At 49.1% G+C, this 24,237-nt stretch overlaps 1 long non-coding RNA gene across 1 annotated transcript in view; it reads left to right on the top strand.

The window, feature by feature from the left end:
- Positions 1–24,237, top strand: part of LOC121155499 — a 142,610-nt gene that overhangs the window by 25,767 nt on the left and 92,606 nt on the right. The window contains exon 2 of the long non-coding RNA XR_005883674.1: positions 3,118–3,347. This is a non-coding gene — a long non-coding RNA (uncharacterized LOC121155499). The remainder of the gene's footprint in view (positions 1–3,117; positions 3,348–24,237) is intronic.

The raw sequence follows: 24,237 nt of genomic DNA, 5'->3' as shown, positions 1-24,237 counted from the left end.
AGCGCTAGAATGTACTCCAACTTTGCAGGCATTTGGGAAGTGAACTAGATGATGGGTTTTTTTCTTTTATTTGTCTCTGGCTTTCAAATTAAAAAATGCTGCTCTATCTACTTAATATGTTTGATATCAGCACACATGATTTACCAATCTGAAACCACATGAAGTCTAGTGGGTGAGACACAAACAAGTGCTGTTGTCAACACAGTTCGCAATGCTGTGGCAGGATGAAGCCACGTGGACGGCCCGCCCTCTTGCACTCTGCATCTCCGTCCTTTCGTTAATCAACCCTGCGTTGCACAGGAGCCTGGTTAAGATTCATCCTTCCGTGTAAATGATGAGCTCAGGCCTTTTTTGTTTAATTTGTTTTAAAAGCTCTTTTCTCCTGCATGTGCTTCTTGATCAGCTATTGCTTTAGTGTCAACCATGGCCCTGGCCTCTCGGAAGCACTTTGATCATATTCATGTTCAGGGGGGGCCTACAATGAAAAGCCTTCATAGGGGACCAGGCTTCTCATTAGTCCCACACAGCGGTGAGCCGGTGCGAGGGACACAGGCAGCTCCTAGCGGGAGCCAGGCGTTTAAAAGGCTAAATGAGCACACTTTTCATGCTCGATCGGCGTTTGCTGCATGCAACTGTGCCAGGCCCCAGGGTGACACCTCTGACAGTGTTGCGGCAATAAAATCAAGGGTTAAAACTGGAGGGCGCTAGTGCCCTTTCTTCGCGGGAGCAAGGCGCTTAACCTCTGGTCACGCCTGTGTTTGTCTTTTGATGTTAAGGTATAGAGTCTTTATTTGATGGCATTCTCGGGCCTGTTGGGGTTTGCTTGATGGGGAGTCACTGAGGCTCATCTTGTGTTTGGAGCTGGGTTCAATATGTCGCTAATGTTCAGAAAATGCTTGTGCTGATTGCAGCTATTCAGGGCTCTGCAGAGGCAGTGGAGGCGAGCCGGAAAGCCAGCTGGTCCTGCGGCTCCATGTCGTGCAGCGCTGTCTATTGAGGGTCGGTATAGATGCAGCACTCTGCACCAGCGCTCCCGGGCGGTCCCTTGGACCCTTCAGATCTCGGTCCTGGTCCAGGGGCTCCTCAGGGCCCCTGACTGTTGTTTCTGATCTCATCTTCTCGGAGACAACTCTCCTTCCTTCTCAGCACGTTGGACTTGCTTCCTGTTTACGCACCAGGTGGTGTTCAGCCCACAGAGGTTTGGTGCACGTGTTCTCCAAGCCAGGCACTGTGGCTGGGGAATGGCAGTCCAGCCCACTTCCTGTCCTTGTGGAACAGTTTCTCCTTGGGTGGAGATGGAACCCCAGAGGGTAACTCCATCACCCGTGCCTAAGCTGTGTGATTTTGAGTACCACTGGAGCCCACACAGCCGTCTTGTATCTCCGTGTTAATGGGGATTTTAGAGCATCATGGGATGATCCCTGTCTCCTTACCTTTTTGGCAGTTATAGACTGTGTGCACTAAGATGTCAGATTTTAGGGGTAAAACGGATCTCCCTTTGGCTGCACGATCCTTTTCACTCAAGTTCATCAATGACGATGGCAGTGGAAACCCAGGTGAACACATCTGCTGCTGGTGACCCTAGCTCCAGCAGCCTGGGAGACTTGGCGTCGTGTGGACTGCCCAGACTCAGGGCAGCTCGGGAGCTGAGGTCTCTTACTCCCTAGAGTTTGACATGCTGGAACAAACTCGGATGACACCATACACCCTCGGTAGGAAGCAGTAGCCCCTGGTCTACCCCACCTGGGGCCCAACACCCAAGTGGACTGGAGGAACAGCCAAGCCCTCTGCCCTCCCAGACTTTGCAGTTGGCCACTCTGACATGTGGGGCAGCCACGCTGTAGGACTCAGCAGAGCAAGGAGCTGGGTGAGGCCGCAGGAGTGTCCCCTGCCTGCCGCTGGCCTGCCTGGGGGCCGGCTCTTCTCTTCCTCAGCCCATGCTCAGCCGCTTGACCCCTTGGGACTTTCAGCTCATTAGACTGAGAGCTGATGCCACAACCTAGAATAAAATCAATGCTGGAATGAAGTTCTTCTCGGGGGAAGATGGGTAAAAATTAAAAAGCAGACTTTCCCTAGGGGCCAACTGAGCAAGCCCTCTAAACGCGCATGGGATCAGGCTAATTACTGAATTTTCACAGTTTTCTGAGTGTTGTCACATAGTCTGGTCTAATGAGTTGAAAACCGCAGGATGTAAACTGTGTGCCGGGCCATGAAAGCAGTCTGGTGGGTCTCTGCTGCAACCGCAGAGAAAGTGTGAACCAGGAAATACTGTGCAAGATAAACAATAAACCTTGCCTTGTTGGCTGGGAATCGGCAAAGTTTGAAAAGCACAACCCAAGCCCGGCGCTGTAACCTAGCAGCTGAAGTCCTCACCTTGCACCAGCAGGGATCCCATATGGGCACTGGTTCTAATCCTGGCAGCTCCACTTCCCATCCAGCTTCCTGCTGGTGGGAAAGCAGTCAAGGATGACCCAAAGCCTTGGGATCCTGCAACCACGTGGGAGACCCAGAAGAGGTTCTGGGCTCCTGACTTTGGATCGGCACAGCTCTGGCTATTGCGGATACTTGGGGAGTGAACAGTGGAGGGAAGATCTTCTCTGTCTTTCTTCATCCTCTCTGTATATCTGACTTTCCAATCAAAATGAAATGAAAAGCGCAACCCAGTGTGTGGTCACCTGGCACCAGTGGTGGACCAGCTATAGGTGGGGCAGCTGAAAGGCCCCTGGCTGCTGCTTCCTCCTCGTTCTTAGGAGAAACGCTGTGATCAACTGTAGAGCCTCTTCATTTGTTACTGACCAAGGGGAGTGGAGCCTTCCTCAAGCGTGGCTGGGGCCGGTGTTTCTAACCCAGCCACTTTTCCAGCGCAGCTGCTATCTGCAATCAGGCATTTCCCAATAAATACATAGAAAATCCTGCTGGAAATTCCCAGCATCCACCATCCAGCTCTAACAGATTCCCCCAGGCAGGATGGATCAGCCACAAAGCTCTATCCTGGCCTAAAAGCCCACATGCAACTGAACTCCATCCTAACTGTAGAAATCAAACCTTGTCAAAACAGTTGCTGAAACAATTTATTTCTATTTCTGCCAGCCTTAGTGTTTTTCCTTCATTTTACAGGAGGAAGAGATTGGCATCCAGACACAATAAGCAAGGCAGGCGAGGCAACTGGGCGCCCCAGCCTTGGCCCCAAGGAGGACCAGGACCTGCCAGATCTCCTAGCCAACTCTGGGAGAGTCCTCCTTTTATACCATTGCACCCATGGGTGCCACAGACTGCTGGCTCACAGCTCACCAGCTCTGGGATATTCCCCTGTGCCATGGCTTGCTGGCGCCAAGAAGGGAAACAGGGTAAGTCCCACACGTGCCCTAACACTGCACATTTCAAGTCATGGCTCCCTGACCAGCCATGGAGGTCACTTTCCAAGAATTCTGGTGCTAGCCCTCTGCTCTCTACCCAGCCACCAGGGAGAAGAGCTGGGTCATTTCATTGAAAAAGGATTCTAGGCAAATGATGGTTTCTGGATCATTAGCTTGTTGACCTTGGGGCCTCATGATTTTGTTCTGGAACGTGCAGGGGTCTGACAATCAGGATTACTGACTAGGCTCAGAGCTGTGCCGTTGAAGAAAGGTGCAGGCTGCAGTGAAATGAGAACCAGGCCAGCGCAGGGGGCGGCTGTCCACTCGCTAGGGTGTGGAGTGTGCCTGCAGGCACAGGGCATATCCGGGCCAGCAGCAGCCCTGGGCATCAGGGAGGGGCAGTTTAGCTAGCTGCCCCTGTGTTTGGAATTGTCTCTCATGCAGATTCCAAATACCCCCCTCCCCCGTAAGAAGGAAGAGAGAGTGGACGAGGAGGACAAAGCTTTGTTCTTGGGGCTGCTAAGAACATAGGGATTACACAGAAGAAAACAGATGGCTGTGTGGGTCAGACTTTGAACAAGGGAAGAAAGGAAAAGGCAGACATGAAGATGAGGGCTGAAGGGCAGAAAACCAACATCAGATTCCTATGAAAGACTTGTTGATCCATGGTCAGAAGTTTGGAGATGCTTCATGTGACACCAACAATTGCCACTTGCAAGAAATTCTGTCAGAGCCGTTGCTTTACCCAGGTCTGTGAGCACCGAATTCCGGTGGTGCCAAAATGCAGTGGGAATTCTCAGTGCTGACCCGTGTGCTGAGTTTGTCCTCTTGCTAAAGCCGCTGCATCCAAAGACCGTGCTTGCCCAGCCTGGTCCCCAGCTGGCACTTAAAGGTCACGCACTGTGGGAACAGTGGAAATCTTGGGCTTGGAGAGCAGAACTCTCAGCTCGCTGGGTGCTGATCCGTTGTTCTGTAGCGGAAGGCGGAGCAGGAGTGGAGCTTGGGAGCATGTGGATGCAGCGGAACTGTGCCTGTAACTTTGACGGGAGAAGGAGGAATGCTCAGTTGGCTAACTTCTGCCTGGATGTTTGCGTGAGGTGTGAAGAGTCTGGTCGTTCCTAGCGAGCAGCTCAATGTGGGTGAGGCATTTGTGAGCTCTTTCCTATTGAGACCAAGTGACAGTGTCCCTATATCTCTCCCAATAGCACCCCTTGGATATACTATCACACATTGGGAAGCTGCAATTCCAGACATCCATTCATTTGGCTGCCAGTGAGTCTTGGTCCTAGAAAGGGTTCATGAAAACTTACCGACTGTGTTTAAGAACAGCATGTTATGGCCTGCAAAGTGCTGGGACCATGACCTAACATTTACATCTGCAAGTCAATGTCTTCATTAGTTAGGGAGGTTGATGCCTGCAAGCAGCGAAACACTCAACCAGCAACGTGAATATTGATAGTTAATGTTTATTGATCATTTCTATGTGACCTAGCGAATGTTTTGTTGTCACTGTCACCCTAAGAGGTAAGTGTTAACTGGTATCTTTTAGGTTGAGTAATTTGCTCAAGGTCACATAGCTGTCGGTTGCAGAGCTGGGAACTGAAGCATCTTAAATAATAGAAATTTCACAGGAGGAGTCTGCTTGATTCATTCAGGGACTCCACCAGGTGAGGATGTGGGCTCAGCACATCTGATACTCCCCTTTGTCCTTTCTGCATGCTCGCAGCAGATCAGCTCTGACTCTCAGCATCACAGCCTCACGCAGCTGTGTCACAAGCAGCTGTCTGGGGAAGCTGGAAGAATGTGCCCCTCAGAGATAGAAGAATTAGAATGATGTGATAGTTCCTCCCAAAGAAGTGCTCCCAACTGTATGCTTATTAAAAACAGGGCTAGCTGGGACTGCAGCTGGCCACCTGTGCAGGCCCAGGTACTACATGGCTGAAGGGAGTTCTAGAAGCATTGCAGGGCTGCCTAGCAAGGTCCCTCATCCTGCAAGATGGCTAATCCTCCCTTCCAGGTATGCACTTCTGTGGGAGACTGAGAGCCGGTGGCCTCCGAGGCTCCTGAGCATGTGCCCCTGGGGCATCCCTCGAGTGGTGTGGTGTCCTTCCAACCACCATGCTCTGGAGTTGCCTCCTCTATATTGTAGAATGAAATCCCCAAGCTGCGTGCCTGGTCGCTAATGCTCTCCGTAACATTAGCTAGAATGGGGGTAATGTATTAGTCTGCACATTTTGAAGAGTATTAACATGATGTTGCATTTAAACAGTATTAACTTAAAATAAAAGACAAAAGAATCCCTGGGAAGCCGTTTAGCCTTCCTGGGGTTGCTCGATGAGGCCCCTGACAGAAACCCCCTTCCAGGCAGCACTGCACAATGCATTTCTCCTCTTGCGTGGTGCCACGCGACAGCTCAGCTCAGTATTTTCCTGTTCTCCCTCACAGTGTTGTGCAAGCTCAGCTCATGCTGCCTTCTGGCTTCTTCTTCGCCTTCGGCTCTCTCCCCCACTCTTAGTCTGTGCCTCTTGTCGTGAACAAATGGTTGGTTTGAGATTCTTTCAGCTTTCCCGGTGAGCACAGTGCAGAGCCTGCACGGCTGTCTCTCGGGGCCCTGAGAGAGATCCTCCTGCTTGCTATGTTGCCAGTCGTTGCCATGGAGGTACAGTTCTAGCATCCCAGGGCCCAAATCATCCACTTTGCCACTCAGCTTGTCAAACGCGTCTTACCCTGGTTGAATTCTGTCATTTACTTTCTCTTAATGTTCTCATCAACTCAATGGGTGTTACGATTGAATATTCCTTGTAAGTTAGTTGTGAGGGCTAACACATTGGTACGTATAAGACACGGTACGTAAAGAACGGCCCCGGGGTGAGAAACAAGCATTCAAGAACAGACCTGGCAACGGTGCTTGCTACAAAACGTTGGGAGCTCAGGCCTCAGGCTGGCAGCTTTGGGAGACGTTTGCACACGTCTTGACTTCGTGGTTCCTGCTGTGCATACAGTTTCCATCCGGCTGATTTAATAGCTCTGCTGTGTGCAGAGTCCATTTGATTGCAAAGCACGAGATTTTCTTTCCTTTTTTATGACTGATTAGTATTCCACAGTGTTTTCTTTCTCCAGCTATAGTTGGATGGACAGATCAACTGATTCTATGTGTTAGCTGCTGAGAGTTGACTAGCCATAAACATGGGGGTTGACGTAACTCTTCTACATACTGTTTTTATTTCGTTTGGGTAAATTTCCAGGAAAACTGGGTCATAGAGTAAATCTATTTTCCGATTTCTGAAGAATCTCTGTAATGGTTGCTCTAACTTACATCCCACCAACGGTGGACTAGGGCACCTTTTTCTCCTTCATTGTTTTTTGATTTCCGAATGATTCTGTTCTAACTGCACTGAGGGAAACCCTCATTGTGGTTTGCATCTGCAATTCCCTGATGGGTGGTTATCCTAAGCATTTTTTTATGCGTGTGCTGGCCATTTTGTTCCCACTTGCTATAGCATTGATTCCGCTTACCCCTTTGTTCCTTCAGTTAGCACCTACTTCCTGTCTCAGTGCTGAGGACACAGAGGTGGCTAGAATGTGGTCAACTCCCCCACTCCCTACAAGGAGTGCCAAACTCAGTGGGGAACATGCCTAAAAAAATGGGGTGTCATTGGGTAAGCAGTTTACCACAGCTGTGCGCTGTATTTCATGGACCAGGAAGGAGAAAGCTTTTGTGTCTTCTTGCAGAGGAGCTTCCAGACCAACCTCTGTAGACAGAGTAAGGCATGGTGTAGACTCACGGGAAAGCTGAGGAAAAGCCTGCGGCCTTCCGGGCTCTGCGGCAAGCTGCGGCTGATCATCTGCCCCTCACACAGCCGCTGTCTTCCCATGTAGACAGCTTCAAGTCCTTCAGCCACTGTGCCAGTGGACAGTGGAACAATTTCATGCTCATTATATTCTTATGATGTGTTTGCATCATGAAACTTTGATAACATCTGATTGGGCAAAGTTTAAATCTTGAAGAGACTGACATACCCAGCTAAGGTGCTAGTTTTCATTCTCAAAGATGGAGAAGTGCTTATGGAATGGTTGGGTATGGTTTATGGAGGGCAGGATACTTTGGCGATAAGAATAGTAGTCGGGAAACATAATAGATGGGTCTATTAGGACAAACTGAAATACTCATAAAGATGATGACTTGCAAAATATTTTGGAGTAGAAAGAGACTATGTTGGAAACGCACAAATACCCATTAATAAGCAATGACTGGTGGACATAACAAGATATAATCGTATGAAAGAATCTTATACAATAGGTAAAAATGGCTAGACACTCTCTATGTGACAGTGAGTAAACCTCAAAACTAAAGAATATGGCAAGCCGAAGCTGGAGCTGCAGAGTGGAGTGTGCTCATGTAACACGAAATACGTGTGTAGGCATCCGTGTTTGTGTAGTGTCAAACACAAACACGGTGGGCAGCACACCAGTCTCTTGATAATGAAGACGCTAACAGGGAGGGGGCTGTGCCAGCAGCATTCACAGGCTCTGCTCTTTCTCTAGGAATTAACCACATGTTTGGAACAAGTATGATGAGCTGATGTGTATTAAATTGAGCTCTGTGTGCCCGATGCCGTTGTGTTGATGCCTTTCTCTGTTTGCAAATCTTCGCCCTGAGAGAAGCCGGCCGTCACAGCAGCTCTGTGATGTGGGTGGTGCTGTTGTTTCCATTTTAAAGGCGGAGCCAGAGTGGCTGGCTATGGTGGTCAGTGTCACCTGCTGGGCAGCAGCCGAGTGGGAACTGAAGCCGTACTGTGTCTCTGCCATGATAGCCATCTGCTTCTCTTACCAAGAGCCTTACCATTTGTATTGTAAGAGAGTTGAATCAGAACTTTGGAAAGAATATGGGAAGAAGCTGAATTTTCGCCCTCATCTCACATCCCTACGCACATGTTATTTCACACACGTGGGTTTTTTTTTTTTTTAAAGATTTATTTTTATTATTTTTTCATTGGAAAGGCGGATATACAGAGGAGAGACAGAGAGGAAGATCTTCCATCCGATGATTCACTCCCCAAGTGAGCGCAACGGGCCGATACTATGCCGATCCGAAGCCAGGAGCCTCTTCCGGGTCTCCCACGCGGGTGCAGGGTCCCAAAGCTTTGGGCCGTCCTCGACTGCTTTCCCAGGCCACAGGCAGGGAGCTGGAAGGGAAGCGGGGCTGCCGGGATTAGAACCGGCGCCCATATGGGATCCCGGGCGTGTAAGGCGAGGACTTAACCACTTGCGCCACCGCGCCGGGCCCCACACACGTGGGTTTTACAACCATTTTTAAATGTTAGTCTTATTGTTTAGACCTATCAACTTTACGAATCATCAAGGTTCGACTTGGAAAGGTGATGCAAAGGTGATGCAGAAATGATCAAATCTGCCTTCTCCTTCCTTCCCTTCATTAGTGCTTTCCTTCAGGTGCATGGAAATACACTCATTATTTTATATTACCAGTAATTTTACTCTTTCATATATATTTTCATGCTTTAATAAGCTATTTTAAAATGAAGTAATGAATTAAGAGCATTAGATTAGTATGATATGTAAATATTCCGCAGGCAGCCAGGAGTGACTTGAGTCATGGAGGAGGACTTGTGTGCAATTTTACTCAACCCGTGCAGCCGAGGAAAAATGGTAACACAACTAAGGGAAAATAAATTCTCACGCATTCCATTAGAGGCTCTAAAATAATATTAGGTTCTGTTTGTTTTATGCTTCACCGTAAGCGTCTGTAGTAGTTAGCTTTCTGATGTTTCTAAATGTCCCTGTTATAAATGAAAGGAAAAACGCCTTTAACTTATTACCCGAATTATCTGGTCCTCCAAGCCCAAGTGTGCGTTAACGTACATTGCAAGCAATCGTGGTGTGTGTTTGGGGGAGGGGTTCCCTGTAGAATCATTCCTGCCCACTACTGTAACTGACCTGAGATACTCTGTGCCAGAGTGAAGAACTGGCTTGTTTTTTTACCAGCAAATGTTACCAACAGATTCTGTCTCCCACCACAGGAGCTCACTGGAGCTAAGGATTTTGGTTTTGAAGAATGGAAGATTTCTAAGGTTTGAATATGCATTTCCCCCTCAAAAATCTTGGACTATGATGTTTGATGTAGATTTCATGAGATAGAGTGTGAACCGAGGGTGAAAAGATTGGGACACTGCTCTTGTCAAACTGGAACCTTGCAGGAGAGACTCCTCCCTACTTCTGTGTCATTGGAGCTGCCCTTGGCTCACCTGCTGGTGAGCATGCGAGCTGAGATGTCCCCTCTGGGCAAGCAGGACAGCATTTTCCTAGTCTCATCTACATGCCCACACTGTCAATATGGTTAAAGTGGACTTTGCTGATTTATTTCTTCTTTTTGTGTCTCCCCTGCCAAATGAGGAAGAGCTCAGGAAAGATCTTGAGACATCATCTTAATTGGAAAATTAGACAGCCAATGCAACCAAACTGCAATGAAGTCATTTTAGATTTGAAATCATAAATGTTTCTTAAATCGTCCCTGTTATGTTTCTGTGCTAACCCAGTGCTATAAATTCAGCTCGTTAGAGCACTGCATGTGAAATCCGTTTCTTTGTCTCTTGCCCATGATGCCAATTATGTGGCGAATCTGCCTTGTGGTTTGAGATGCAGTTTCTCTCTTTCCTAAATTCTAACCTGGAGACTGCTCCCAGCATACCCCCTGCTCCTGACCTTGTGTGCATGCTGCTGTGACTGCGCCCTGCTCAGAAGCCAGGACTCTCTGGGAAGGCTCTGTCTTTCTGCCTGGGATCCTGGCCGCCTGCTCCTGACCCAGGTTTTCCATCCACCTGATGCCTGGCAGCATTTCCTACCCTTCTATTCCCTCAGTCTGCAAGTCTGAGTACATTCAGCCTTTACTCACTCACTCAGCAGGGCTTTCTTTAACTTGTTAAGGAAATGTCCACCACTGTGTTAAGGGCTGGGAATAAAAGGTTTCTCTCTGTGGTGGGTTGCATGGTGGCCCCTGAAGGACATGCTGCGTTGGGACCTTAGTGTGTAATGGTGTTTGCAGCAGGGGTCTTCGTAGAAGTATGAGGCTTGCAATGAGGTCATCTGACATAGGGTAGGCCTTAGGTCCAAAGCTTAGCATCCTGATAAGATGGGAAGGAAGGCTTAAGAACACAAGGAATAAGGACCATACGATGACAATGACAGACTGGCGAATGACCTGCACAGCTGTTGCACATGGAGCCACTGGCAGACCAAAGGGGGAGAAATCATTTTTCACTGCAGCTTTCAGAGGAGTGTTGCTAATGATGCCTGATTCCAGACTTTGGTCCCAGAAACACAGCAGAATCAATCTCTATTGATTTAAGCCATCAAGATAGTGGTAATTTAGTAGAGACCTTAGGGATGGATGCGCTCCCAGGTCTTACCTGTAGCCTCTCTGAGAAGACAAAGGTAGCTCAGACATTGAGAGCTGTGTTCCTACTCTTTCCTCAAGTGCCTGTTGGGCACCTGCTCTGTGTCAAGTACTGGAGCGGTGAGGCACACAATGAACTTTTCTGTCCTAGGGAGCGCATGGGAGACCATGAAAAACAGTCCAGTTCAGCAACTACCCAGCTAACCAAGCACATTGGCATGCTACTGAGTGAAAGGTTCTCTGAGGGTGAGTGGGCACAAGGGGAGAAGTCCTGGGAACTGCAGTAGAAAGGGGTTGTTATTTTGAAAGAAGCAATTGGGATGTTTGTGCAAAGACCTAAAGGAGAAATGGGGCAACGCCGTGTAGTCAGGTGAGGGAAGCAGTAAGAACAGCAGATGGAGCAGCCAGGGGCAGCAGCAGCAAGCAGCTGGGTGTGCTTGGCGTGGGGTGGGCAGGGAGATGATGAGGGAAGTTTGATTCAACGTCCCAGTAGACCCCTGTGGCTCTCAGGGCTGGATTTCCCCGTGTGAGCTCTTGGGTGAATGTGTGTTTTGCTTCGGAATGTCTTGGTCTTGGAGTAGAGTTGTAAGGCCATGTTCCACTTCAGTCAATAGCGATAACTAGCTTGCCAATGTGTTAAATGCATCAGCTTGAGAACTTCATTGCTGCACCTGCTCTCATGTACTTGGCCTTGTGTGCTTTCTGTGTTTCCATGTTGTGGAGCCTTTTTTTTTTTTGGCACTTCCTGGCTGTGTCGTAATATTGACCCTTCCCCCTTGTTCTGCCTCTGGATCATTTGGGTGCCTCCTTTTGTGAAGTGTGGTTATTTAAAAGTTGATTCTGTGGCCACTGTGTTGTAAAGACTATAGTGGGAAGGTGTGGAAGCAGGGAGGCTGGTTAGAAAGCTCTTCTAGCAAACCGTGTAAGGCAGAATGATGACTTCCAGTGCTGGAGGTGGCCACAGTGGTCAGGTTGGGGATGAAGTTCCAAAGGATACCGAGTCATCAGCCTCAATGAAAGCTATGGCCCCATATGTGCTGTGGTTAAGGCAGCTTCAAAAAGGGAACTGACCCCAGTTCCCCAGTTCCCCAGTTCCCACTCTACACAGCTCTGGACAGTTGTCCAATCTCTCTGGATGTGCCTTCACTCACTCAGGAGATGTAGATAGTGACCTTGCCTAATGGAGTAGTTGAAGTTAGAAGAGTGCTTAGCACCTCATGTGTTCAGAATCAAAGTAAGACTAGTAAGTTTACCAAATTCAGCTCCTGTGTGTCCATAGATGACCACAAGCCAACGGTTAACAAGGACATTACAAAAACTTACTTAGTTTTTAGTTATTTGAAAGGCAGAGCCAGAGGGACAGGTTCAGACAGGGATCTGTCATCTGCTGGCTCAGCCCCCAAAAGCCTGCAGTGGCCAGGGTTGGGCCATGCTGAAGACAACAGCCTCTACCACAGGGGTGGCAGAGACCCAACTACTGATAGGGTAACCACCTGCTGCCGCTGGGGTGTACAGCACAGGGAGGTGAGCGTCTGGAGCAGGGATGGAGCATGTGGCTGTGCAAGCCAGTCTTAGCTTCCAGGCTCGACGCTTGCCCTCGTTGTACATTTTCAGGCTGTGCTTTCTCGATCTTCTCCCTTGGGAAGTTCTGTGGGTGCAGTGTCCTGCTCCTCTGGGACTCATTGTGCCTTTCACCACTCAGGCGACGCTGTCTCTCCATACACAGTGTCTACACAGAGAGCCAGGCATTGCTCCTCACCCTAGTCAGCTGCATCATTGCCAAGCCTTGTCTTCATTACCTTGTGCCCTGTCCTGTGCTTCTGTCACCCTCCCTCAGTCTTGCGTTTCTGTGGCTGCTATCTGAGCATCCTGGTGTACCTTGGTGATTGGATTTCTCAGCTTGTAGTCTTTGCAACAAAGCAGCTGAAACGTGCAGACTCCTGTGTGATCAATGAAACTGAGACCACCACCTCCAGAGTGGATGGTTCTCAGTCTGAGGAGCCTTGGGCAGCCTGAGGGCCTGAGCTCTGTGTCCCTGCTGGTGCTCTCCCTTGGAGCCTGCTGCTTGCCTCTGCAGCCTGTTGGGAAAGCTGGTTCTGGATCTGTCTGCCTTCCCACCTCCCTCCTCCCTATTCCTCCCTCCACTATTAACTAAAATAACAGCCATCTCATGATTATTCAAAGGATGTTTCCTAACAACTCCTGCCCTGTTCTTTCATATCGCATGAGCTTGATTTATGTCGCTCAGCAGAGAAGATACAACACCTACTGTTTACCAGGACATAGTTAGGTGGTTTATAACTTATATAGACACAATGCTCATGGTAATTTAATTTATATGCATTTTACTTTTTAGTGGTTTAATTTATAATTTTTTAAAAAATATTTTTTTAATTGTAAAGGCAAATATATAGAGAGAAGATACAGACAGAAAGATCATCCATGCACTGATTCACTGCCCAAGTGGCTGCAATGGCCAGAGCTGAGCTGATTCAAAGCCAGGACGCAGGAGCTTCCTCTGGGTCTCCCACGTGGGTACAGGGTCCCAAGGCTTTGGACCATCCTCTCCTGTTTTCTTAGGTCACAGGCATTGAGCTGGATGGGAAGTGGAGCAGCTAGGGCATGAATCAGTGCCCATATAAGATCCTGTGCATGCAACATGAGGATTTATCCACTAGGCTATCATGCTGAGCCCATTAAGTTATGATTTTTTTTAAAGTAAGATTTGTTTATTTGAAAGAGTTAAGACAGAGAGGAGAGACACAGAAATATTTTATCTGCTGGTTCATTCCACAGATGGCCACAATGGCCAGTGCTAGGCTAGGCTGAAGCTGGGAGCCTGGAGCTCCCTCTGGGTCTCCCTCTGGGTAGCAGGGGCCCAAACACTTGGGTCATCTTTTGCTGATTTCCCAGGTATGTTAGCAGGGAGATGGATCAGAAGTGGAGCAGCCAAAACCTGAAGTGGCACTCGTGTGGGATGCTGGCACCACAGGTAGCAGGGTAACTTGCTGTAGTTTCTCCTAGGGCAGTGTGCTAGCACCAGAGCCGTTCCTGCTATGGTACCTTGTCCACAGCAGGTGCGTAGAATGTGCATCTTGGTCGGTAACACACATAGCTGTGAGATGGGCTGTTCACGTTTCTATCCTGCATGCCAGTGTTACTTGTAAGCTTCCCAGACCAAGAGATCACTGGATGTTAAAAAAAAATGCTCCAATTCTAAGGGTATTTTTATGGTTGTGGAATGCTGGAATATTCAAGACCTGGCTTGTTTGTTGCTGTTCCTGCTCTTGTCAAATTGCTACTAACTGAGTGGCATCAGACAGCACACCTGACCAGTCTTGCTGCTCTGGAAGCCAGAGTTCTGTGTTGTTCCCTGGGCTGGAGTCATGGTGACGCCAGGGCTGGTTCTCTGGAAGCTCTGGAAGGAGTGTCTACTGGTCCCCCTCCATGCTCCACGTGTGCCCTCTGTTCTCTGCTGCTGTGTCCTCTCCGGGGAGTTACCTCTCTTCCACTCCCTCTCCCAGGGACCTCGGTGGGCACCATATGGGCTACTCCTGGAGAGCTCCATCCTGCTCGTATGATGGTTCGCCATGTGGGGGTGCATTCTCTGTGGGGCAGTGGGCATCCCAAGTGGGGCAGTATTTCACTGGCCCCACCTGGATAATACTGACTCAAAGGAAAAGGCAAACAGGAGAGGGAAAGTGACTTGGAATTACAGCTCCGTTGAACTGTGTGATGCTCTGAAGGGCAAATGACCTACAGAGAGAGTGGGAGGCTGTGGATGGTAGAGAGAGACTAGAGCTCCATGAGGCTCCACTGCAGTCCAGCATGGTGGGGTCCTCCAGTAGTGGTGGTGGGGTCCTCCAGTAGTGGTGGTGGAGTCCAGCATGGTGGAGTCCTCCAGTAGTGGTGGTGGGGTCCAGCATGGTCTGCATCACCCTCCATTTAGGTTCTCAGCGAATTGTCCCCCAGAGAAATGGAACCGACTCGCAGGGGGTATAGTGCAGGCAGAGGAACCCCCCCGCACAGCTCACACTCATTTCTTGCTGTGTCTGGTGGGTGAGCAAGGTTCTTCCTCCCCTCCCACTACTCTGTTAGAAATCTTATTAACATCTCTCCACTCCTGCCTTTTTGGCTCTATGAATGATTCAGAAACAAATTGAAATGTCAAGTTCTCTATGACTTCCTATAATATTAAAATCTACCAGTTTCTATTAACTTTCTATCAAACAGTGTTACTCAGGGACAAAATATCAATTAATCCCCGTTCTGTCTCTCCCTCCCTGAAGCACTGGTCACCGCAGACCCAACTCCGTGGGGTCCGTAATCAGTGAAGCCGGCGGAATGTGGCCGCAATGAGGCTCAGGCCTGGGAACGTGAGCTCTGCCCTCGTTATCAATTCCGCATATTGTATGAGAAAGGGAAGTTCAGAGGTTTGATTGATAATCACCCAACTATGCCATTTTATAAGGAAGAAGAACTTACTCCCAGATTCGAGTGAACAGCTCTGGGAAAAAATATGACTATTTGATGCCGCATCGGCCACCTTTACAGAAAGAGCAACCACCCCTTTTACGGCGGGACAAATGTAAAAGAAAAAGACTTTTTCATTATTACTTGCAACTGCTCCCTTGGCACTTGTACAAGGCGAGCTGGGCAGTTACCGTTTCCCTCTCAAGATAAACGGAAGGGGAAATATCAATAAAAAAGTCATTATCATCATCGTAATTATAAGAACCCAAACCAAAATAATAACAATGGAAGCAATAATCATAAAAAACATTATTACATCTTTCTCCTTTAGGTCTTCCAGCCACTGAATCTTTTTAATGTGTAGGAGCTGGGGGTTTCATCCATTCTGCCTTAAGCAGTAATTGCATTTGATTTGGCCTGCACAATTTTACCCATAGCATTAGAAGGAGAAGCGAGCTGTGCGCTGGGCTTATTATGGGTTCTTATTAGGGCTGAGATCAGTTCCTTATCACGGCAGCCATCAGGCTGTCACAGACAGCTTCCTTTCACCTGCCTTCACACCGCTGGGACACTCAATCCACTCTGATTTAAACCCCCCACCTGGCTATTTTTACCTGGGAAAAATACTTTCTGGTCTTACACTGTGAGGTTTTGATTTTGCCATCTTTTGTCGCTTACTCTGTTTTACTCCTTGCATTCAATCGTCATCAGAATGGAAACTATGTCCTGTGAAGGACACCAGCCACTTCTCCGTTCCCCAGAGCCCAGGCCCCTTGGTCTCTGCTCGGCAGTGCTGGGCATGGGCACCTGATCCCTCATCAAGGTGCTCTGGGCTCAGGACGACCCACTTGCTTCGCTGGAGCTTTCTCACCCTCCTGGGAGTCCCAACGCGCTCTCCTCCCAGGTTCATTTCATCCCGACTTGGTTCTTTCGAGCCGGTGATTCGCATGGCCAGTGCTCGCTCTTCTGGGATGTGAAGCAAAGCCTGGCCCTGCAGTGGGAGGAGCCAAGGTTGTCCACACAGTACTACTCAAGCAGGTTGGGGCACAGTTGAGGTTATCTGTGTCATTGAGCCTCAACTCTGAGTTTTACAAAGCTAACCATGAGCAATGCCTTATTCGGGGGAGTTGCTGCTTGTGTTCACTCTTGGCATTCAGACCTTTCGAGATGTGTCCAGTGAATCGGAGTGACAAGCGTGTGCTCAGCCCAGCTGTCCCTTGCCTCATGGATCTCAGTTCCTACACTGAGCACACGCTTGTCCACAGAAAGTCAAACGTTGCAAGCAGTGCAGGAATCAAAGGAAATATTTGGTTGAACATAGGAATTTACTTATTCTGGATTCTTTTTTTTTTTTCACTTTTTTAAACTTTTGGGCCCGGCATGTTGGCTCAATGGCTAAATGCTCACCGTGCACACATCAGGATTCCATACAGGCATCAGTTTGTGTACCGGATGCTCCACTCCCCACCCAGGTCCCTGCTTCTGGCTGGGAAAACAGTGGAGAAAAGCCCAAAGCCGTGGGATCCTGAACCTATATGGGAGACCTGGAAGAAGCTCCCAGCTCCTGGCTTTGAGTCAACTCAGCTCCAGCTGTTGAAGCCAGTTGGGAGTGAACCAGCAGACAGAGATCTTTCTGTCTGTATCTCCTTCTCTCTGTAAATCTGCCTTTCCAATAAAAATCAATAAATCTTTAAAATTTTTTGTTGTTGTTATTTTCCATGATAGTTTTATAGGCATAGAAATTCCCACATCCTCCTCCCATTGCTCCCTCCACATTCTCCCTATACCACCACCAGTTCTCCCATATTACTTTCTGTGGACTCTTGACTGGTCTTGTTTGTGTTTGCAGGACTCTAGTGACCCCAACCTGGGCAGCCCGTGTCTGAACAGCCTCACAGATGCTCCTTAAGATCCTATCACCCAGTACAAGCCAGCAAATGGGCTGCTAATTGGAAGCTCATTTGCAAAGTGGAAATGCAGCATCCTAGCTATAAATAATATCTCCCATTACCACCTCAGACTAGGAAGGGCTGCCAAGTGTGCATTTGAGGATGCTTTCTGGGGGTTTTGACAGACTGGGATTTTAATATCCTTGGGGTGTAACCATCAGGGGCTAATAGAGATGAAAAGATGTGTGAAGATCTTCATTAAAGGGAATTTAAATCAGTGAAACATTCTGGTTTAATACTGGGTGACTTTTAAGTAAAGCTCAATGTGTGCAAGCTTTGATTTTCACTCTGGTGTCCTTGAACTTCTAAGGAATCTGGTATTGCCCTGTGGTTTTGACCGACTTCCCCGTTCTTGCTGATCATAATATAAGATTTTATTATTGTTTTTAAACAGATGGTAATGTAGCAATTGATTTTTAATATAGTGCACTCAGGCATGTCTGGTAACAAAATCATTTTTATTGCTTAGTTCAAACAAGGGAAAAATTTCTATTGAATGATCTCCTTGGCTCCTATCCTCTACCTGGCAGGAAATCTAACCTTTAGGGATGAAGTCCTGTTCAGAAACCAGAGTCTCAATGTTGGAATGTCTGCATAGAAAGAGGGAGAAGATGTTCCAGTTCTGACTGTGTGTGCGTAGCGACAGTGTTTTTGTGAAAGATGCAGATCTGTGAAGTTGGACAGAAAGTAAAGGCGTCTTTCACTGGGACTGGGACTGATGTATCATGGATGTGTCCGTGGCAGGTGGCCAGCCACTTGTTCCATTTTCTGTCTGCCCTGGCTATGTGCACTGTGAACCTGGTGCTCTCGAGGGAGGTCTTGGAGGCTGGTTGGAGCTGCGTGTCGGTGCCATGTCGTTGGAATTGTCCCTCTTGTGCTAGGCTCCTAGTGTACTTGACTATCTGCATCAAGTTGCTGACCAAGATTGTCCACTGGGCCTTTGCCTTGGATCCAAAGATTCAGTCAATGTCCCCAGCGTGTTTTGGTAAGCCTCTGCTACTGTAACTGAGGGAAGAAGGCTTTCCATGAGGAAGGCTGAGAGGTGCCTGAAGACTGCAGTGCCATGCTGCTTCCAGTCATGGGGCTGGGAGGAGGCCCTGTGCCAGGAGGAAACCCTTCTCCCCTTCTTTGGCATCCAGATGCCTGGAGCCGGGGGCTGTGGTTGCCCGGGAGACCATCGCAGCTGAGGCTGCAGTGGTGGGACAGGAGGGCAGTGGCTGGATCTCACGTGCTTTCTGTGCAGTCACAGGGCAGCTTCCTCCGTTTCCTGCTGGCTAGAGGAGGGCGGGGCTCCATCCCTAGCCGGAGGGAGAGCTCAGGGAGCACAGCTCTCCAAGAGGCTTGAGGCTGTGCAGCTCGCTAAGCACTAGTTCCCCGCCTCCATGAACATGTGGTGCTTACTCCCAAGCAACCAGCTCGTGTTTGGAGCCAGAGAGGAGGGAGTGGGTACCTCTGATGCCCTCGGCAGGACCCAGCAGTCCACATGGGACCCGGATAGTCTTGATGCTTTTCCACGTCCAATTGTGAAAATAGCTCTGTTTTCACCTGTCTTTCATTGCTGTTGGGGGCGGGGTGTTCAGGGGGCGTGTTTACATGCTTGTTTGTTCTTCTTGTTCTTCACCTTCCTAAAGGTGTCAACATTTTCTCACTGTTTTTAATTTTTTAAAAGGATTTATTTATTTACTTGAAAGAGAGAGATCTTCCATCTGCTGGACCTGTGCCATTTTGCGGATGCTGCAGGAACTGAGCAGAGCCCTGGTGCACTGCATGGGGGGAGGGAGCAGAGCCTGGTGCACTGCACGGGGAGGAGGGAGCAGAGTGAGCCATGGTGCACTGCACGGGGGGAGGGAGCAGAGCCTGGTGCACTGCACAGGGGGAGGGAGCAGAGCCTGGTGCACTGCACGGGGGGAGGGAGCAGAGCCTGGTGCACTGCACGGGGGGAGGGAGCAGAGCCTGGTGCACTGCACGGGGGGAGGGAGCAGAGCCTGGTGCACTGCACGGGGGGAGGGAGCAGAGCCTGGTGCACTGCACGGGGGGAGGGAGCAGAGCCTGGTGCACTGCACGGGGGGAGGGAGCAGAGTGAGCCCTGGTGCACTGCACGAGGGGAGGGAGCAGAGCCTGGTGCACTGCACGGGGGGAGGGAGCAGAGCCTGGTGCACTGCACGGGGGGAGGGAGCAGAGTGAGCCATGGTGCACTAGCTCTCACAGGAAGGCCATGATGGGGACACACACAGATTGAGAAAGATAAATATTTGTGTTCCCCAAAAGGAGCCAGAATATTCTCAGCTAATTTTGTATATTGTTACTTATTATTCCAAGGTTAAAGTAAAAGTGCAAAAATTTTTACAAAGCTTAAAAATAATTGTGTGATAGTTTATTCGAGTAATAATCCCCTTAGAATTGGTTATTACCACTATTAATGACTTGCTAGTTAGAGTGTTAATGGCCCATAGCAAAAAACTGCTGGTAATGACTGATTTCAAAGGGATTATTGCTTAATTAATGGCACTCCACCTATCTCAGTCATTTTATAAATATCATTTTTATTGCCTATTTCAAAACCCTGAATCTCAGTTCATTACATCTGAAAGAATATCATCAGGATAGATAAAATAGATAAAAACTTGCTGATTCTGGCCAGCTTTGCAATGTGTGAGTTTCACAAAATAATTTAGATATTTTTCTATCCCCTTCTAATAACATTATCACTGTGACTTCCATATGAGCTGCATTAGCAAAAACAAGCGGAAAAAAAGTGATGTTGCTGTTGGGCTAACAGGAATCTGCCACAATGCCGAATGGCTTTGTGTGTGTCCAACCTGGACTGGGCAGTGAGTGCAGAGCGTGGGCCTCTCTGCAGGCTGGGCAAGGCTTCCGGGGTGGCACCTGCCACCTGCAGCATTGGACTGGGCAGTGAGTGCAGAGCGTGGGCCTCTCTGCAGGCTGGGCAAGGCTTCCGGGGTGGCACCTGCCACCTGCAGCATTGGACTGGGGATTGAGTGCAGAGCGTGGGCCTCTCTGCAGGCTGGGCAAGGCTTCTGGAGTGGCACCTGCCACCTGCAGCATGCAACTTTATTCAGCATGGCTGTTCTGGTTTTCATTTGTTAGCTGACAGTGGACTAGATGTCCTGTTTGTTCTTGGCAGTTCTTCAGTTCCACTACTATGAGTCACAGTCTAGAAAAGAAAGAAGTAGTTTGCACCAGGGTTTTACAGTGAGCCCAGAGGGTACCCAGGTCTCCCTTCTGTCAGTCAGGGACATCGTGCATACTGCCCGGTCAGGGGCCACCTGCAGTTTTCTGTGATACTTTTGTTCTCTGAGAGGCCAGTTAGACAGAGAGAGGAAAGACAGAGATCTTGCATCCACTGGCTTACTCCCCAAGTGGTCATAACAGTCAGAGCTGAGCTGATCTGAAGCCAGGAGCCATGAGTTTCCTCCAAGTCTCCTGTGTGGGCAGAAGCCCCAGGCTTTGGGCCATGCTCTGCTGTCCGTCCAGGCCACAGCCAGGGAGCATGCTGGAGTAACTTTTTCCTTTTTTTTTTTTTTGCCATCATCATATTTGAGGGTTTGTTGGGAAACAGGGTTGTTGTGCTTTGGTAAGACCTTTTCTCCTTTGCTTCAGTAGGAATCCTGGAGAGTTCGGAGCATTCCCAAATCCTCAGGGTGTCTGGTGTCTGCTGTTTTAATTCCACCTCTGAATCTGGCTACAAGTTTAGCCTCTTGTACAGCCTTTATCAGTCCCTGCCCTCCCAGGAGATAAAGCAAGTAAAATCTGAATTTCTTCTGCTCCTGGCCTGAGTTGGTGCTCAGTACTAGTGATGGGGTGGGAGGTTCCTAGAGCCCTTCTAATTCTGTGCTAAGCTGATGAGTGGCTGAACACAGGATCAAGAATCGAGGGAGTTTCTTGGGTGATGAGTACCTCCCCGCAAATCCTGCAAAGGGAAGCTGGTTTTCTCTAGAGAATTATCTGCTTTAAAGTTTCTGTTTCATCACATTGTGCTGTTTGGAGGATGCGCCTCTGCAAACTCAGCCCTGGGTTCCTTGAGGATTTCATTCTTCCTCAAGGAGGAAGGAGGCAAAGTCACATAATGATGCTGAGTACAATTAATTTTATGTCACCAATAAAATAAATATAGTAGGTGCTGCTGGGGAGTTCTAAAGCCGTCTCCCAGGATCCCTGCAGCTGCTTCCTCCAGGGTGACTAACCCGGGCACTGAGGGGACGTGCTGCAGGGAGCCCAGTGTGGTCCCTTGGGCCTTTGAAAACAGAAGAGGGTGTGCAGCCCACATGTTAAGGCACAGGTGGCTTGTCTGCATCCCATGGTGGACTGTCTGGGGTTGAGCAGAGGCTCCAGACCCCAGCTCTCTGCTTGATGCAGACCCTGAGAGCTGGTGGCGATGACTCGGGTCATTTGGTTCTGCCCATCCATGGAGGATTGAGTTTCTAGCTTCTCGCTCTGGTCCCAGCCCAACCAGAGATTGCAGGCATTTGGGAAATGAACCAGTGTGTGGAAGCTCTGTTCCTCTTTCTGCTTCTCAAGTATTACTGTGGTGGCAGCTACTAATTATAATTGTAAAGCAGGAGAGTCAGGCAGCAGAAGAGATTTAGCTGAGAATGACCCGAAAAGGGCAATGCCAGTGACGTCATCAGTGCGAGAAGACAACTTTTGAGTGGAGGGCCAGGGCTGTGAGCCAGGGAAAGCAGGCAGTTCTAGCAGCTGGGCGCTGAGCGCTGAACCATCCAGCAAGGCTGTGGTACCCTCTGTTGTGTCTCAGCATGGAGCTGAGTTTTCCCAATGTCTGAGTAGTGCTGAGAGCTGACTGCTCCCCAGAGTGTCAGAAGGGGCGAGGGCCAATGGCCTTGAACCAGCATAGGCAAGCTGGGCTCATGACCTGCTGATGCAGGGAAGCCATCAACTGCCACTGTCTTAAGTCGCTGTGCAATCACTGGTTAAAGCAGCGATCAGAATGGAATCAGGATGCACTGGGACTTGATACGACAAGATTAGCCCTCAGCCTCAAGCACAGCGGAGGTTGTCCACTGCCCAGAGAAGGCCTGAATAAGCAGTCCGAGGCAGCAAAGCTCCAACAGTCGGGAGAGCAGATATGCCAGAGTGGACGCCTTCTGTAGACTCAGCAAGCAACAGTTTTGTGTATTGATCTGTCTGCTTCAGAACAGGTGGTTCTTCCCCAGCCGTCCCATCGCTTAGATGAGACTGTGAGCGTGCTGTCTTAAATCAACAGTCACATAGTCGTCTTTTCCTGTTTGCTTCCGATCTGCACTGAGCTCACTGTGCTTCTGCAAAAGAGTGACCTAGCATCATCCTTGCATCCCGACAAACGTTAATTAAATGAAACCTGGAGGATTCTGATTAAGAGGTTTGGTTTTTTTTTCCAGCCCTGCGTCAACTCCTGATTGTCCTGTGTGTTTCTGAGTGGTGTTAGGAAATTGAGCTTTTCTGAACCTCAGTCACTCTCTGCAGCTATGTGGGGTTTTTTTTTTTTTTTTTTTTTTTTTTTTTTTGCTTGTTTGTATTTGATAGATTTACAGAGAGAAAAGGAAAGGAGAAAGAGAGAGAGAATCTTCCACTGACGGCTCCCTCCCCAAATGGCTGCAATGGCCGGAGCTGAGCGAGTCTGGAGTCAGAAGCCTCTTCCCATCTTGCACAGAGTGGCTGAGTGGAAATAAAGTGTATACCTTGTCAGTTGTGGCACTGGCCGGTCACTTAATGCCGATCTCTAGCATGTCTGGTGAGGACCACTGACTTCAGCAGGACAAACACAGATGGCTCTCCCGCCAATGCCATGTGTCATGAACCCTTACCTGGGTACAGAAAGCTGCGCCAAGCATTTGGGAATTTTTGTTTTGTCAGGGTGTTGCACACAGAGCTTCGGGTTTGCCCTCTGCCTTCTCTGTTGATGATGATGAATAGAGCCATTTTGGAACCTGAAATTAAAAGCAAACAGAGTGACGCCTCTCATGTGTAACCACTAAGTAGTGGGCAATTATGATCGCCAGACACTCAGGCTCTTCGAAGTCACTGCGGGCATTCCAAGGTGAAAGCTGCAGGGCAGGAGGACCTGCTGTGAGTGGGACCTAAATGCCACGAGCCCCACGGGGCTCTCCAGCACCGAGGGAAGGGCGCATGAACCCTAGCCAGTGAGAATAGTAAGGAAACTTGCTGCCAGCTTTTGCTCCCAGGGGAGATGAGCCCGTGCTTGCTAGGGAAGGTGAGCCCCTGTGTGCCGGTGGAGGTGAGCCTCTGTATCCCAGAGGAGGTGAGCACCTGTGTGCCGGGGCAGGTGAGCCTGTGTTTGCCAGGGGAGGCGAGCCCGTGTTTGCCAGGGGAGGTGAGCCTCTGTGGCCATGGGCGACTATAGGGGGATTTCCAGGAGCATCACTCATTTTACTACAGTGAGTGACTCTGGTTTGTTGACATTTCAGCATGTGCATTTGGTGTTTTATGCAGATTGCATTTGGAGAAGTTCGTGGGCATGCCGGACAGAAGAGGAGGCTGTGGTCTTAGAGCACTGCATTTGGTTGTGTCCTTTCTGAGGGAGCACTCACTGTGGGTGGATGGACAGAGCTGAGGAGCACTCACTGTGGCTGGATGGACAGTGGTGGATGGACAGTGCTCAGGAGCACTCACTGTGGGTGGATGGACAGAGCTGAGGAGCACTCACTGTGGGTGGGTGGACAGTGAGTGGTGGACAGTGCTGAGGAGCACTCACTGAGTGAATGGACAGACACGTTTCCTGCTGGGCTGTACTTGTATGTGATGTTGACAGCAGGACACTCGTGTGTGTCAGAGGTCTTTGAGCAGGTTGGTGTGACAAGGAAGTCCTTGCTACCGTAAAGATTTCTCACTGCCTGGTGGCTGTGATGCAAGCAAAAGGGCATTTGAAAGAGAAAATTGAACTGTTTTATTTTCCAATAAGCTGTGTTTATGTTCTAATATCTGTTTTGTTTTATCACTGGAAGCTGGTTCTTATTGCTCTGTGAAGTGTCCTGGGGCTATCAATGAGAGGACAGAGGAGTGACTGGTTGGG

Source organism: Ochotona curzoniae, unplaced genomic scaffold, assembly GCF_017591425.1.
Source record: "Ochotona curzoniae isolate NIBS_2020 unplaced genomic scaffold, NIBS_Ocur_1.0 contig_2927, whole genome shotgun sequence".
Lineage (NCBI taxonomy): Eukaryota > Metazoa > Chordata > Mammalia > Lagomorpha > Ochotonidae > Ochotona > Ochotona curzoniae.
Note: the sequence above shows the minus strand (reverse complement) of the source record. Positions and strands in the feature narration are given on the sequence as shown.